General features: G+C 44.9%; 1 long non-coding RNA gene across 2 annotated transcripts; it reads right to left on the bottom strand.

Annotated features, from left to right (window-relative positions):
* Positions 1-2,555: 2,555 nt before the first annotated feature.
* Positions 2,556-11,946, bottom strand: LOC309542763. Of its 2 annotated transcripts, XR_014224405.1 has the most exons (4): positions 11,458-11,946; positions 11,351-11,424; positions 4,336-4,484; positions 2,556-3,238 (listed from the first exon to the last, which is right to left on the bottom strand). It is a non-coding gene; the product is annotated as an uncharacterized lncRNA (long non-coding RNA). The 2 variants fall into 2 exon arrangements; XR_014224404.1 differs by having other exon boundaries at positions 11,351-11,946.
* Between the last annotated feature and the right edge of the window lie 1,393 nt (positions 11,947-13,339).

The following is a 13,339-nucleotide window of genomic DNA, read 5'->3' as shown; positions in this document are numbered from 1 at the left end:
CTCTCAAATGATGCTGGAGAAGGGCCCAGCAGGGAGAGAGGCAGCTCCGCAGATGGGGAAGCAAATCAGCGCAACACCAGGGATAAAGGGGGGCAGATGGGGGAATCGGCAAGAGGGCTCCAGGACTCTTCACCGGACACCAGCGGGGAGAGCATGGGTCCTCCGCTACCCACGCCCTCCCTGCGCAGAAGACTTCCGCGCAGGGAGAGTAGGAGGAGACTTGGCGTCAAACAACTTTTATGTTGGAAAAGGTTTAAGAAACGCCCACTGACGGATTCTGCTAGCGACTGAGGCAGCCACAAAGTGAAGGGCTGTCCAGACAGAAAGGTTTAACCAGGCAACATAGCCAGCAGAGGCGGCAACTTATGCACGAGCAACCCATACTCATTACAGAAACTTTTAGCACTTTGCAGTTCTTTTGTTCTTAAATGGCCTAAAATTAATCTATGAAATAAAAAAATGTAAATAAATATTAACAGGGGAAAGAACATTTTATTTAGAGTTCAAACATCACTGTTTTTCTCTCTTCCAAACACCATGCTAGAAAAAGTTAGAATTAAAAATTAATCTGCAAAGCGTTGTTTTAAGTGATCCTGATTGTACATTATGGAGATTACCCAGTGTTAAATAGATTTATAATTGTTAGGAAGCTGATATTCCTATTAACATCACATATATTTAATTGCTTCTTTGGAGTTAGTTGTAAAAATTGATTCTTTATTTTTGTGGTGTGTGCACAGGAAGTTTTAAGAAAAGGCAAGGCTTGTGTGCACCATTTGCTTTAATTGCTTAAGACCTGGGGCCCTGAGACCTCCATTGGTCTTGGGACAATATAAAGTCTGACATGTCACTCTGCTTCTCCTTCCAAAAATAAAATTGTTAAGTAAGTGATGCCAGTGAGACAGTTGGGAAAGGGGGATAAGTACAGGTAAGGTCTGAAACAAGAATAGGAATTGGGGGAGTATGGACATCTTTATGGCTGCTATATAACCTAGCCATCTTAAGTTTAGGTTAGGGTTGCCATATTTAGAACAGCAAATAAAGGACAATTTGCTAGTGGGGTGGATGGGTGGAAAAGTGCATGTGCTGGGGTCACCAGGCACTGGAATGACATCGGAGGGAAGAACGCAGCAAAATTTGCATGCAAAATGGGGGGGCATAGAAAGAAAGAAAGAAAGAAAGAAAGAAAGAAAGAAAGAAAGAAAGAAAGAAAGAAAGAAAGAAAGAAAGAAAGAAAGAAAGCTGCCAGTTTAATAGTTTTGTTCAATATTAACAAGTTGTTTATTTTAAGAGTGGGGGAAGGATTTAGATACCTACCATAGTGAGGATCTGAAGGCACATGTAAAAGAGGGGGAAGTGTTGCAGCTCACTACTTCTGCAAGCAAAAGACCCCAGATTCAATCCCCAGCATCTCTTGGTAGGACTGGTAATGATTTTTGCCTGGAAAGCTTCTGCCAGTAAGTGTTGGCAATTTTGATCTAGATGGACTAATGGTTCTGATATGCTTCCTCTATTCTAAGAACCGACAATGGATTCCAAAACTGTGGCATGTGCTGTTGTTGCAGAATCCTAGTTCTGTAATTTGAATGACTGCTAAAAATACCAGAAAATTAAAGTTTGGTTCAATTGCTGGCCTTACCCTTTCCCCTTACTTAAGATGGGCTGTTCACTTTTTTTAAAAAATAATGCTTTTAAAGCTCTGTATGTTTATCTTTTAAACCATTAGCCCCACTATAAGATTATGCTTTGCCAAAACTGGTTGTGCCTACTTGGGACACCTGTTCTCGCTGCTTCATCAATTTTGTTCAGATTTTATTTTTAGGGTCTCAGACCCACCTCTAACGGGGGGAACAAGTGTATTGGAGGAAAGGCTGTAGCCAGGGTTGCCAACTTGAATAAAATTTGAGGGGCAGGTCAGCCCCCCCCCACTTTATCATTGATGACATGACATGGTGCATGCACATACTAGCTGTGGAATCTAGACTGTAATGTTTTAATTCATCTCGCCTCTTGTTCAGATCAGATATGAAACAAAAAGCCCTCTCCATGAGAAGACTTGATTAGCCAAACGAAGCAGGGAGAAATCCTTTATTGGGCAATTAAATTCACTTAAAACCAAGAATTGAGAAGAATGGCCTCTGGTTTCATCTTTCAATCTTTCAATCTTTCAGGATGATGGATTTATCATGCAAGGAATGTGCAGCTTTCATTCATTTGTTGACTTTAAAATAGCATTTAAATGAGCATTTCCCCTAATATAGGTAATTTCTGCAAGCAGTTTTCCCCAATATAATGCATTTCTGTAAGTTATTTTCACAAACACCTTTGTTTTCAGAATACACATTCGTGTATTTTCACAACTTTGTGAAACACATTTTTGTTTGGAGAGTTGCATCTCAAAATTTTGCATCTCTAAATTTAGAGAAGTGTGAATTTTGAAGGATAGTGACATCTCAATTCCCTTTTTGCTGGCACTTATGGGCTCCCTAGCACCACATGGAGCTTGTTCAGAGCCCTGAAAAATAAAGCAAGGGCTTCTTCTGGTTGCTTGGGAATGGGGGGAAGTGCTGTTGCACAAGCAGAAATCCTTGCACTGCCACCTAAAGGTGGGAGCAGGGGAGGGAGAGAGTTTATATTTGTTCAACTGACAGCAGCCAGGGAGCAGATTGAGCAAGCTCCTAGGTCAATCTGGTGCTGCTGTGATGAGATGTATCCAGTTTCCATTTATATTATAGTAATTATTTCTACCTTTCCACCGATACATATAAATGAGCACAGAAACATTTTGTGCCAATTTTGGTTTTTTGTTGTTGTTTTTTTTGGGGGGTAGTGCTACGTCATTGGCCATCCTAGCTTAACCCTCAACGCAGAAAAAGCGCAAGCTTTTAAAAAGTTATAATTGCTTCTTTTGTTGTGTTCCGGACACTCTTGAGAAAGCTCAGAACCCCGGAGCCACCTGTCCCTCTCTCTTCCAGGAAAGATGGCGGGTTTGGAGAAGTGGATTCACTTGGCTTCGCTTTGGCGTTGCGAGCTGCTGAAATGATGTACTTGGTGACCATGGCAATGTGGTAGGTCCACAAGTCAGAAAGGGCTGCCACACACATGTTATATGCAGAACAGAGCTTCTCCTTGCCAGAGGATAGCACATGACTCCTCAGTGGGGGAAGGGACTGGATTTCCTCAAAGAAGGCCTGATGGTGAGGGGGTATGTACTCCCTCATTCTGTGCAAAAATGTGGCTAGCAAAGGACACAGAGAAGATGAGTGTGTTAATAAATAAATATTGTACTGTTATGCAGCAGGAATGGAGGTGTTGCTCCAGCTCCCATCATCTCTGCCCATTGGCCATGCTGCTTAGGCTCATGGGAGCTGGGAGTCCAACAATGTCTGCAGGCTCAACATTTCCCCCATCCCATTAATAAATAAAGGTCAGGATGATAAAACCATACCTGGTGAACTATACCATTTCAGACCACAGGTCTGTGTGTTTGTCTCCTCTCTTTTCTGTGATCCTTTTCTACATTGGTAGCCAAAGTTGGAACTTCAACTCCCATCATCCCTAACCATTGGGCTATGTGAGCTAGAGATGACGGGAGTTGTCTACAGCATCTGAAGGGTGCTTATAAGGTGCATGTTGACTGTGCATATTGAAAAGGGAAGTCTGGTCACCTATACATGTGGGTTTCCATGCAACCAGGGTTCCCGATCATGAATGCATTGCCTGCTGCCATGTGTTGGAGGCTGGAGCCATTGCTTCCTTGGCAGCCCTCCATCCAGCAGTACCGGCTTGCCCCCACAACTGCAGGTACCTGGGGCCTCACGCAATCACCAGGTTCCGCACAAATGCTGTGGGGGAAACGCTCTACATCTCCATGCCCCCTGGCATGTGCTTGCTATGTTATCAAGTGTGAGCGTGCACATGGTGGGGTGATGTAGCACGTGCACACCAGGGCACCCACGACTCCTCTACTGTGTCGCCTCTACAGTGGCCTCTCAGTGAATAGGGTTAGGGTTAGAGTTAGGAAGGAACTGGCAGCGGCTGTCCTCTGGGGTCTTCTGGGTTCTGCACCTGCTAGGCATGATTCAGAGTGGGCCCCTTCCCACCCCATGATGGAGTTTGAGTCCCACTTCAACTGTCAGGTAAGGCTGATTTGATCCCCCTCCTCTTATTCTCAATCTAGATATTCACTCATTCCTTCTTCCCTGGGGCAGGGGTGCACCATTTTGTGGTTCACTTCAGCTGCCAAAATGTCTTGGGACAGCCCTGCCACAGACCATCTACACAAACCACATGCAGTGCATGTATGTCTCCAGTTCATCAAAGCAACAGACTTACTGCTTTCCCTACAATGCTGGATTCCAAGAAGTTCGTCAAAGGTGTGCAGTGTGGTGCTTTGTGCTGCACTCGCCCCAGAGTACACCAGAGGCTTGTCCGAGATACCCTCATAGATCAGCCCTTCTGGCAGGGCAGGATTGTCCTTCCATCTAAAAGGAAGTAAAGGCAGTGAGAGATTGCGTCTCAAGGAGCTGCATGGTAGATCCAATAAGCAGTAGTAATAATACTAGATTGTAATTATAGTAGGAATAATAATAATAATAATAAATTTTATTTGTATCCCTCCCTCCCCAGCCGAGGCCGGGCTCAGAGCGGCTAACATCATAAAAACAACACAATATGCATAAAAATAGACATCAATTAATTAAAATACATCTTATAATTAATTCAGACAAGTTAAAATCTGAGCAGGTGTAATCAGGTTGGAATTGAGAGTGGTTAATACTTGCCAGGACCAACTGTTTCCACTGATCATACCTGTGAGCGGGTTGGGGGCCTCTTTCAGGCTTGCTTTATACAAAGGAAAGTACCTAAGTTAAACTGCATCCTGCCCAAAGGCCTGGCGGAACAGCTAGATCTTGCAGGCCCTGTGGAAAGATGTCAAATCCCAAGGGGCCTAGTCTCTTGTGGGAGAGCGTTCCACCAGGCCGGGGCCATGGCTGAAAAGGCCCTGGCTCTAGTCAAGGCCAGTGTAATTTCCCTGGGGCCCAGGATCTTCAAAGTGTTGTTGTTAACAGACCGTTAGCAGAAGAGGCGGTCGCATAGGTACAATTGTCCTAGGCCATATAGGGCTTTAAAGGTTTAAACCTGATCCTGTACTCCACTGGGAGCCAGTGCAGCTGGTATAGCACCAGATGAATGTGCTCCCGCGGCGAGAACCCCGTAAGGAGTCTCACCGTGGCATTCTGCACACACTGGAGTTTCAAGGGCAGCCCCATGTAGAGTGAGTTACAATAATCAAGCCTGGAGATGACAGTCACAGTGGTGAGGTCAGGGCGAGAGAGACTTAGCTTGACGGAGATGGAAAAATGCTGCCTTTGTTATAGCTGCAACCTGCGCCTCCATATAAAGGGAGGCATCGAAGATTACACCCAAACTCTTGATGGAAGGCGCTGGCACTAATTGCACCCCCACAAGGGATGGGAGTTGCCCCCCCAATCCCATATTGTCCTGACCCAGCCAAAGGACTTCTGTCTTCAAAGGATTTAACTTCAACCAGCTCCCATGTAGCCACAACTTCCAAACATCTGATCAGTGTGTCTGGGGCCGAGCCAGGATAGCAGTCCATCAACAGGTAGAGTTGGCTGTCATCAGCATACTGATGGCAACCCAAACCAAAATTCCAGACAAGCTGGGCGAGGGGGCACATAAAGAAAAGCATTGGGGGGGGGAGCCCGTGTTTGTCCACAGACAGCAGCTTTCCGGGTCATGTGCCAGCATCGCTAAACTGCTTCTGGTGCAACAGGACACCATGATGGGTGCCAGAGTGCACAGAAATGCCATTTACCTTCCCACCACCTATTTATCTACTTGTGCTGGTGTGCTTTTGAACTGATAGATTGGCAGAAACTGGGAGCCTTCTGATCGGCAAGCCCAAGAGGCTCAGTAGTTTAGACCATAGTAGTAATAGTACTGTTAGTAAAATAGTATTCTTTTATTGAAAGTATTTTTTATTAAACTCCACTCTCGACTCTGAGTATATTTCACTTTGTTTATATAACCCATATCACAATAGAGACCATGAGACCAACACATAAAAACTAAACCAAACCAAACCAAGGGTGGCATGGAATGTTACATTTACAATTGGTACAAGTGGAGAGTACCATCATAAGAAATGAGAGACCCAGAGGTGTGGCACACATGGCTTGCAAGATTTACAGAAATATAAATCTGTAGCTGAAACCATCAGAGGCACAAGGAGTACCAAGAATAAAAAATTCTTTCTTACATCAAGAATTTTTTTCAACCAATCAGATGTTGCTTTCCCCAAAGACAGTGCTCCTGAAGGTAGGAGTCTATCAATTGATGAAGATGATCATCCAAATGTCATAGACCAAATGGAGCAAACAGCACGCGGACCTAGTGGTGGGAGGAAAAAATCCTTAAATAAGAGACACGGGGGAATGATTAATGGACTTCAATGTCTGTACACTAATGTGCAAAGCATGGGAAATAAACAAGATGAGCTTGAGCTCTTGGTACAGCAAACTAAATATGACATAATAGGTATCACTGAAACCTGGTGGGATAAGTCCCACGATAGGAATGTAATAATGGAAGGATACAATCTATTTCAGAGAAACAGACCAGACAAGAAAGGAGGAGGGAGAGAAGAATAACAGAGACCTCATTGTGGGAGTTTACTATAGATCCCCAAGCCAAACGGAGGACATAGATGATGCCTTCCTGGAACAGATGGCCAAGCATGCAAAAGGAAGGAAGATAGTAGTAATGGGGGACTTCAATTACATAGAATCATAGAATCATAGAGTTGGAAGAGACCACAAGGGCCATCGAGTCCAACCCCCTGCCAAGCAGGTAACACCATCAGAGCACTCCTGACATATGGTTGTCAAGCCTCTGCTTAAAGACCTCCAAAGTAGGAGACTCCACCACACTCCTTGGCAGCAAATTCCACTGTCGAACAGCTCTTACTGTCAGGAAGTTCTTCCTAATGTTTAGGTGGAATCTTTTTTCTTGTAGTTTGGATCCATTGCTCCGTGTCCGCTTCTCCGGAGCAGCAGAAAACAACCTTTCTCCCTCCTCTATGTGACATCCTTTTATATATTTGAACATGGCTATCATATCACCCCTTAACCTCCTCTTCTCCAGGCTAAACATGCCCAGCTCCCTTAGCCGTTCCTCATAAGGCATCGTTTCCAGGCCTTTGACCATTTTGGTTGCCCTCCTCTGGACACGTTCCAGTTTGTCAGTGTCCTTCTTGAATTGTGGTGCCCAGAACTGGACACAGTACTCCAGGTGTGGTCTGACCAGAGCAGAATACAGTGGCACTATTACTTCCCTTGATCTAGATGCTATACTCCTATTGATGCAGCCCAGAATTGCATTGGCTTTTTTAGCTGCCGCGTCACACTGTTGGCTCATGTCAAGTTTGTGGTCAACCAAGACTCCTAGATCCTTTTCACATGTACTGCTCTCAAGCCAGGTGTCACCCATCTTGTATTTGTGCCTCTCATTTTTTTTGCCCAAGTGCAATACTTTACATTTCTCCCTGTTAAAATTCATCTTGTTTATTTTTGCCCAGTTCTCTAATCTGTCAAGGTCGTTTTGAAGTGTGATCCTGTCCTCTGGGGTGTTAGCCACCCCTCCCAGTTTGGTGTCGTCTGCAAATTTGATCAGGATGCCCTTGAGTCCATCATCCAAGTCGTTGATAAAGATGTTGAATAAGACCGGGCCCAAGACAGAACCCTGTGGCACCCCACTAGTCACTCTTCTCCAGGATGAAGAGGAACCATTGATGAGCACCCTTTGGGTTCGGTCAGTCAGCCAGTTACAAATCCACTGAGTGGTAGCATAGTCAAGACCGCATTTTACCAGCTTCTTTACAAGAATATCATGGGGCACCTTGTCAAATGCCTTGCTGAAATCAAGGTAGGCTACATCCACTGCGTTCCCTTCATCTACCAGGCTTGTAATTCTGTCAAAAAACGAGATCAGGTTAGTCTGACATGACTTATTTTTCAGAAATCCATGCTGACTATTGGTGATCACAGCATTCCTTTCTAGGTGCTCACAGACTGTTTGCTTAATGATCTGCTCCAGAATCTTCCCTGCTATTGATGTCAGACTGACTGGGCGGTAATTATTTGGGTCCTCTCTTTTCCCCTTTTTGAAAATAGGGACAACATTTGCCCTCGATATTACCCGGATATTTGTTGGATGTCAAACTCAGCCAAGAGCATAAGGTCAAACAGATTCCTCACTGGCCTTGCAGACAACTTCATTGTCCAGAAAGTGGGAGAAGCAACAAGAGGAACAGCCATTTTAGATCTGGTCCTAACCAATGTTGATGACCTGGTTAGTGGGGTAGAAGTGGAAGGATCATTAGGCGCGAGTGATCATGCTCTTCTGAAGTTTACTATACTGCGGAAAGGAGCAGCCAAGCATACTAGGACTCAATTTCTTGACTTTAAGAAAGCCGACTTCATAAAACTTAGGGAAGTGCTGGGTGAGATCCCATGGACAGTAATACTAAAAGGAAAGGGAGTTCATGAGGGCTGGGAGTTTGTTAAGAGGAAGATAGTAAAAGCACAACTTCAGGCAATACCAATGAGACGGAAACATGGAAGGTGCCTAAAGAAGCCAGGGTGGCTATCTAAAGAACTTTTAACTGAGTTAAGATTTAAAAAGGATGTGTACAAAAAATGGAAAAGGGGGGAAACCACCAAAGAGGAATTCAAACAAATAGCCAGCACGTGTAGACACCAAGTCAGAAAAGCTAAAGCACAGAATGAACTCAGGCTTGCTAGAGAGGTTAAAAGCAACAAAAAAGGCTTTTATGGGTATGTCCGTAGCAAAAGGAAGAACAAAGAAACAGTGGGGTCACTCAGAGGAGAAGATGGTGAAATGCAAACAGGGGACACAGAAAGGGCTAAACTCCTCAATGCCTTCTTTGCCTCAGTCTTCTCCGATAAAGAAAACAATGCCCGACCTGAAGAACTTGGAGCAAATGATTCAGCAGAGGAAACACAGCCCAGAATAACTAAGGAGATAGTACAAGAATACTTGGCTAGTTTAGATGTATTCAAGTCTCCAGGGCCAGATGAACTGCATCCAAGAGTATTAAAAGAACTGGCAGATGTGATCTCAGAACCACTGGCAGTCATCTTTGAGAATTCCTGGAGAACAGGCGAAGTCCCGGCAGACTGGAGGAGGGCAAATGTTGTCCCTATTTTCAAAAAGGGGGAAAGAGAGGACCCAAATAATTACCGCCCAGTCAGTCTGACATCAATACCAGGGAAGATTCTGGTGCAGATCATTAAGCAAACAGTCTGTGAGCACCTAGAAAGGAATGCTGTGATCACCAATAGTCAGCATGGATTTCTGAAAAATAGGTCATGTCAGACTAACCTGATCTCGTTTTTTGACAGAATTACAAGCCTCCTAGATGAAGGGAACGCAGTGGATGTAGCCTACCTTGATTTCAGCAAGGCATTTGACAAGGTGCCCCATGATATTCTTGTAAAGAAGCTGGTAAAATGCGGTCTTGACTATGCTACCACTCAGTGGATTTGTAACTGGCTGACTGACCGAACCCAAAGGGTGCTCATCAATGGTTCCTCTTCATCGTGGAGAAGAGTGACTAGTGGGGTGCCACAGGGTTCTGTCTTGGGCCCGGTCTTATTCAACATCTTTATCAACGACTTGGATGATGGACTCAAGGGCATCCTGATCAAATTTGCAGATGACACCAAACTGGGAGGGGTGGCTAACACCCCAGAGGACAGGATCACACTTCAAAACGACCTTGACAGATTAGAGAACTGGGCAAAAACAAACAAGATGAATTTTAACAGGGAGAAATGTAAAGTATTGCACTTGGGCAAAAAAAATGAGAGGCACAAATACAAGATGGGGGACACCTGGCTTGAGAGCAGTACATGTGAAAAGGATCTAGGAAGCTTGGTTGACCACAAACTTGACATGAGCCAACAGTGTGACGCGGCAGCTAAAAAAGCCAATGCAATTCTGGGCTGCATCAATAGGAGTATAGCATCTAGATCAAGGGAAGTAATAGTGCCACTGTATTCTGCTCTGGTCAGACCACACCTGGAGTACTGTGTCCAGTTCTGGGCACCACAATTCAAGAAAGACACTGACAAACTGGAACGTGTCCAGAGGAGGGCAACCAAAATGGTCAAAGGCCTGGAAACGATGCCTTATGAGGAACGGCTAAGGGAGCTGGGCATGTTTAGCCTGGAGAAGAGGAGGTTAAGGGGTGATATGATAGCCATGTTCAAATATATAAAAGGATGTCACATAGAGGAGGGAGAAAGGTTGTTTTCTGCTGCTCCGGAGAAGCGGACACGGAGCAATGGATCCAAACTACACGAAAAAAGATTCCACCTAAACATTAGGAAGAACTTCCTGACAGTAAGAGCTGTTCGACAGTGGAATTTGCTGCCAAGGAGTGTTGTGGAGTCTCCTACTTTGGAGGTCTTTAAGCAGAGGCTTGACAACCATATGTCAGGAGTGCTCTGATGGTGTTTCCTGCTTGGCAGGGGGTTGGACTCGATGGCCCTTGTGGTCTCTTCCAACTCTATGATTCTATGATTCCATTATTCTATGATTCTAAATTTATTGGGAGAATTGTGGAAGAGACAAATGTAGATTTTCTTTTTTATGTAAAAATAGTATGGTAGTAATTAGTAGTATAGTAGATTTGTTTATATGTATCAGACCATTACAAAACAAAAGTTTGCCGCTATGAAAGTATAACATGAAGTTACCCGAGATCCAAACAAACCTTTGCCCCTCCAAATGTTGCTGAACTACGACTCCCATCATCCTATTGGCCATGCTTCCTAGGGCTCACAAGAGTTGTACTTCAGAGACATACAGAGGGCCAAGGTTTCCCCAACTACATCCTAAACTAAGTTAAATTTCCAGTTTTCACTGGCAGATCGCGACATGCCCCTTTAAAAGGAGGGGGCATGTTCCTCTTTTAACAAAGTTATGTAATGTTAAAATAAAATAGAACGGAAAAAATGAATGCACAAAACCCAGAATAAAACCTCAATGAGTAAAAGCATAAAATAAACTTCGTGTTCTGGATCTCCCTGACAAGGCACAGCATTCTGTCTCAATGCAAATAGAAAATGTGCAACTTCTTCAGAGTTGCATCTTCTCCCATAAATGAAATAACAACAGCAATATTAATAATAACATCCACTATATCTGCAAAGGAGCCAGCCCCTAGTTGCAACCCTGATTATCAGAGTTTCAGAGCATTCTCTGGCTGCAACAGATGTGAATTGCAAAGCTTTCATACCTCTCTGCTTGGTGACACATTGCAGGAAATGTGCTTTAGATAGAAATAAGGATTGGGCTCACTTAGGACTCAAGCTGTATGCAGGCTCATTAGCCATCCTTTGCCACCTGCCCCTGCCAGATGTTAGGTGCGACTCTGGAGATCAGCAAGGCTCAATTTTTAGGCAGATGTTTTATTAAAATGATCACACACATACACAAGAAAGAAAAATGCAAGCTGAAAAACCCGCTCCTTTTCAACAGCTTGGAAGACCTTGCAGCATTCTGAGAATTTTTGCCAAGCAATGTGGAACTGTCGCTGGGAGACAGTTCTGTTTCTCTTAAAGGCAGAGGGCTGAGGCCCAATGGTAGAGCACTGGCTGAGTGTGCAAAAGGTCATGGGCTCCATTTCCAGCAAGAGTTGGGAATGTCTCCTTTCTGGAACCCTGGAGAGATGCTGCCAGTTAATGTAGATGATACTGAGCACTATTGGGGAGGAGTAAGAATAAAAGAGCATAGGATCCTTACACAAAGTCAGACCATTGGCACACCTTGCTCATTATTTATCTACACTGACTGTGGCTCTCTAAGGTTTCGGACAGAAGTCTTTCTTAGCCCTACCTGTGGCTCTCTAAGGTTTCGGACAGAAGTCTTTCTTAGCCCTACCAGAGTTTGTAGGGCAGCAGTTGAAGAAGGAGCAAAAAGGGTTTTCTTGTGTGTGTTTCTTTGTGGCTGATTAGCTGTTTTCCCTGTGTAAAGGTCAGAGGGGGCAGGATTTCTGTTTAGGCAGGGGATTAGCTGTGGGAGGAGCTTATCAGAGTTTGTAGGGCAGCAGTTGAAGAAGGAGCAAAAAGGGTTTTCTTGTGTGTGTGTGTTTCTTTGTGGCTGATTAGCTGTCTTCCCTGTGTAAAGGTCAGAGGGGGCAGGGTTTCTGTTGAGGCAGGGGATTAGCTGTGGGAGGAGCTTATCAGAGTTTGCAGGGCAGCAGTTGAAGAAGGAGCAAAAAGGGTTTTCTTGTGTGTGTGTGTTTCTTTGTGGCTGATTAGCTGTTTTCCCTGTGTAAAGGTCAGAGGGGGCAGGATTTCTGTTGAGGCAGGGGATTAGCTGTGGGAGGAGCTTATCAGAGTTTGTAGGGCAGCAGTTGAAGAAGGAGCAAAAAGGGTTTTCTTGTGTGTGTGTGTTTCTTTGTGGCTGATTAGCTGTCTTCCCTGTGTAAAGGTCAGAGGGGGCAGGGTTTCTGTTGAGGCAGGGGATTAGCTGTGGGAGGAGCTTATCAGAGTTTGCAGGGCAGCAGTTGAAGAAGGAGCAAAAAGGGTTTTCTTGTGTGTGTGTGTTTCTTTGTGGCTGATTAGCTGTTTTCCCTGTGTAAAGGTCAGAGGGAGCAGGGTTTCTGTTGAGGCAGGGGATTAGCTGTGGGAGGAGCTTATCAGAGTTTGTAGGGTAGCGGCGCGCGCCTAGCGGCGCGTGCAGTTATACCCATCTTTTAGATTTAGGGGAGCTAGTCTCAAACGTTTGTTGGGGGAGACCTAGGTTTTTTTTTTGTGGGGGAAGTTATTTGTCCTGTCTTCAAGCTTTTTATGATGGAGGACCTCTGTAGCCACCCCCCAACAACACGATCTCATGATGGAAGGGGAGGGAACAGCTGCAGTCGCCTGCGATTCCTGCGCAATGTTTGCCATCTTGCCAAAGGTTGCAGGCAGCTTTACCTGCAGCAATTGCATGTTGATTGCCCTTTTAAAAGACAAAGTCCAGCAACTGGAGGAACGTGTAGCTACGCTCCAAAGAATTAGAGAGCTGGAGCTCTTCTTGGAAGCAACAGAGCACACCGTCTCCACCAAGGAGGAGACAGGGGACTCCCCTGAGAAGGAGGCTTGTTCACCAACACAGGAGCCAGATATATGGAGAAACGTGACTCAAAGAAGTAGGAGGCCCAGGGTTCACTCTGATTGTTTAGAAATACACAATCGCTTTGAGGTCCTCTCCCCTAGCATGGAAGACGAAGAGCAGACTC

Source organism: Podarcis vaucheri (assembly GCF_965113315.1).
Source record: "Podarcis vaucheri genome assembly, chromosome: 11".
Classification (NCBI taxonomy): Eukaryota; Metazoa; Chordata; class Lepidosauria; order Squamata; family Lacertidae; genus Podarcis; species Podarcis vaucheri.
This window is presented reverse-complemented; position numbering and strand designations above follow the sequence as displayed.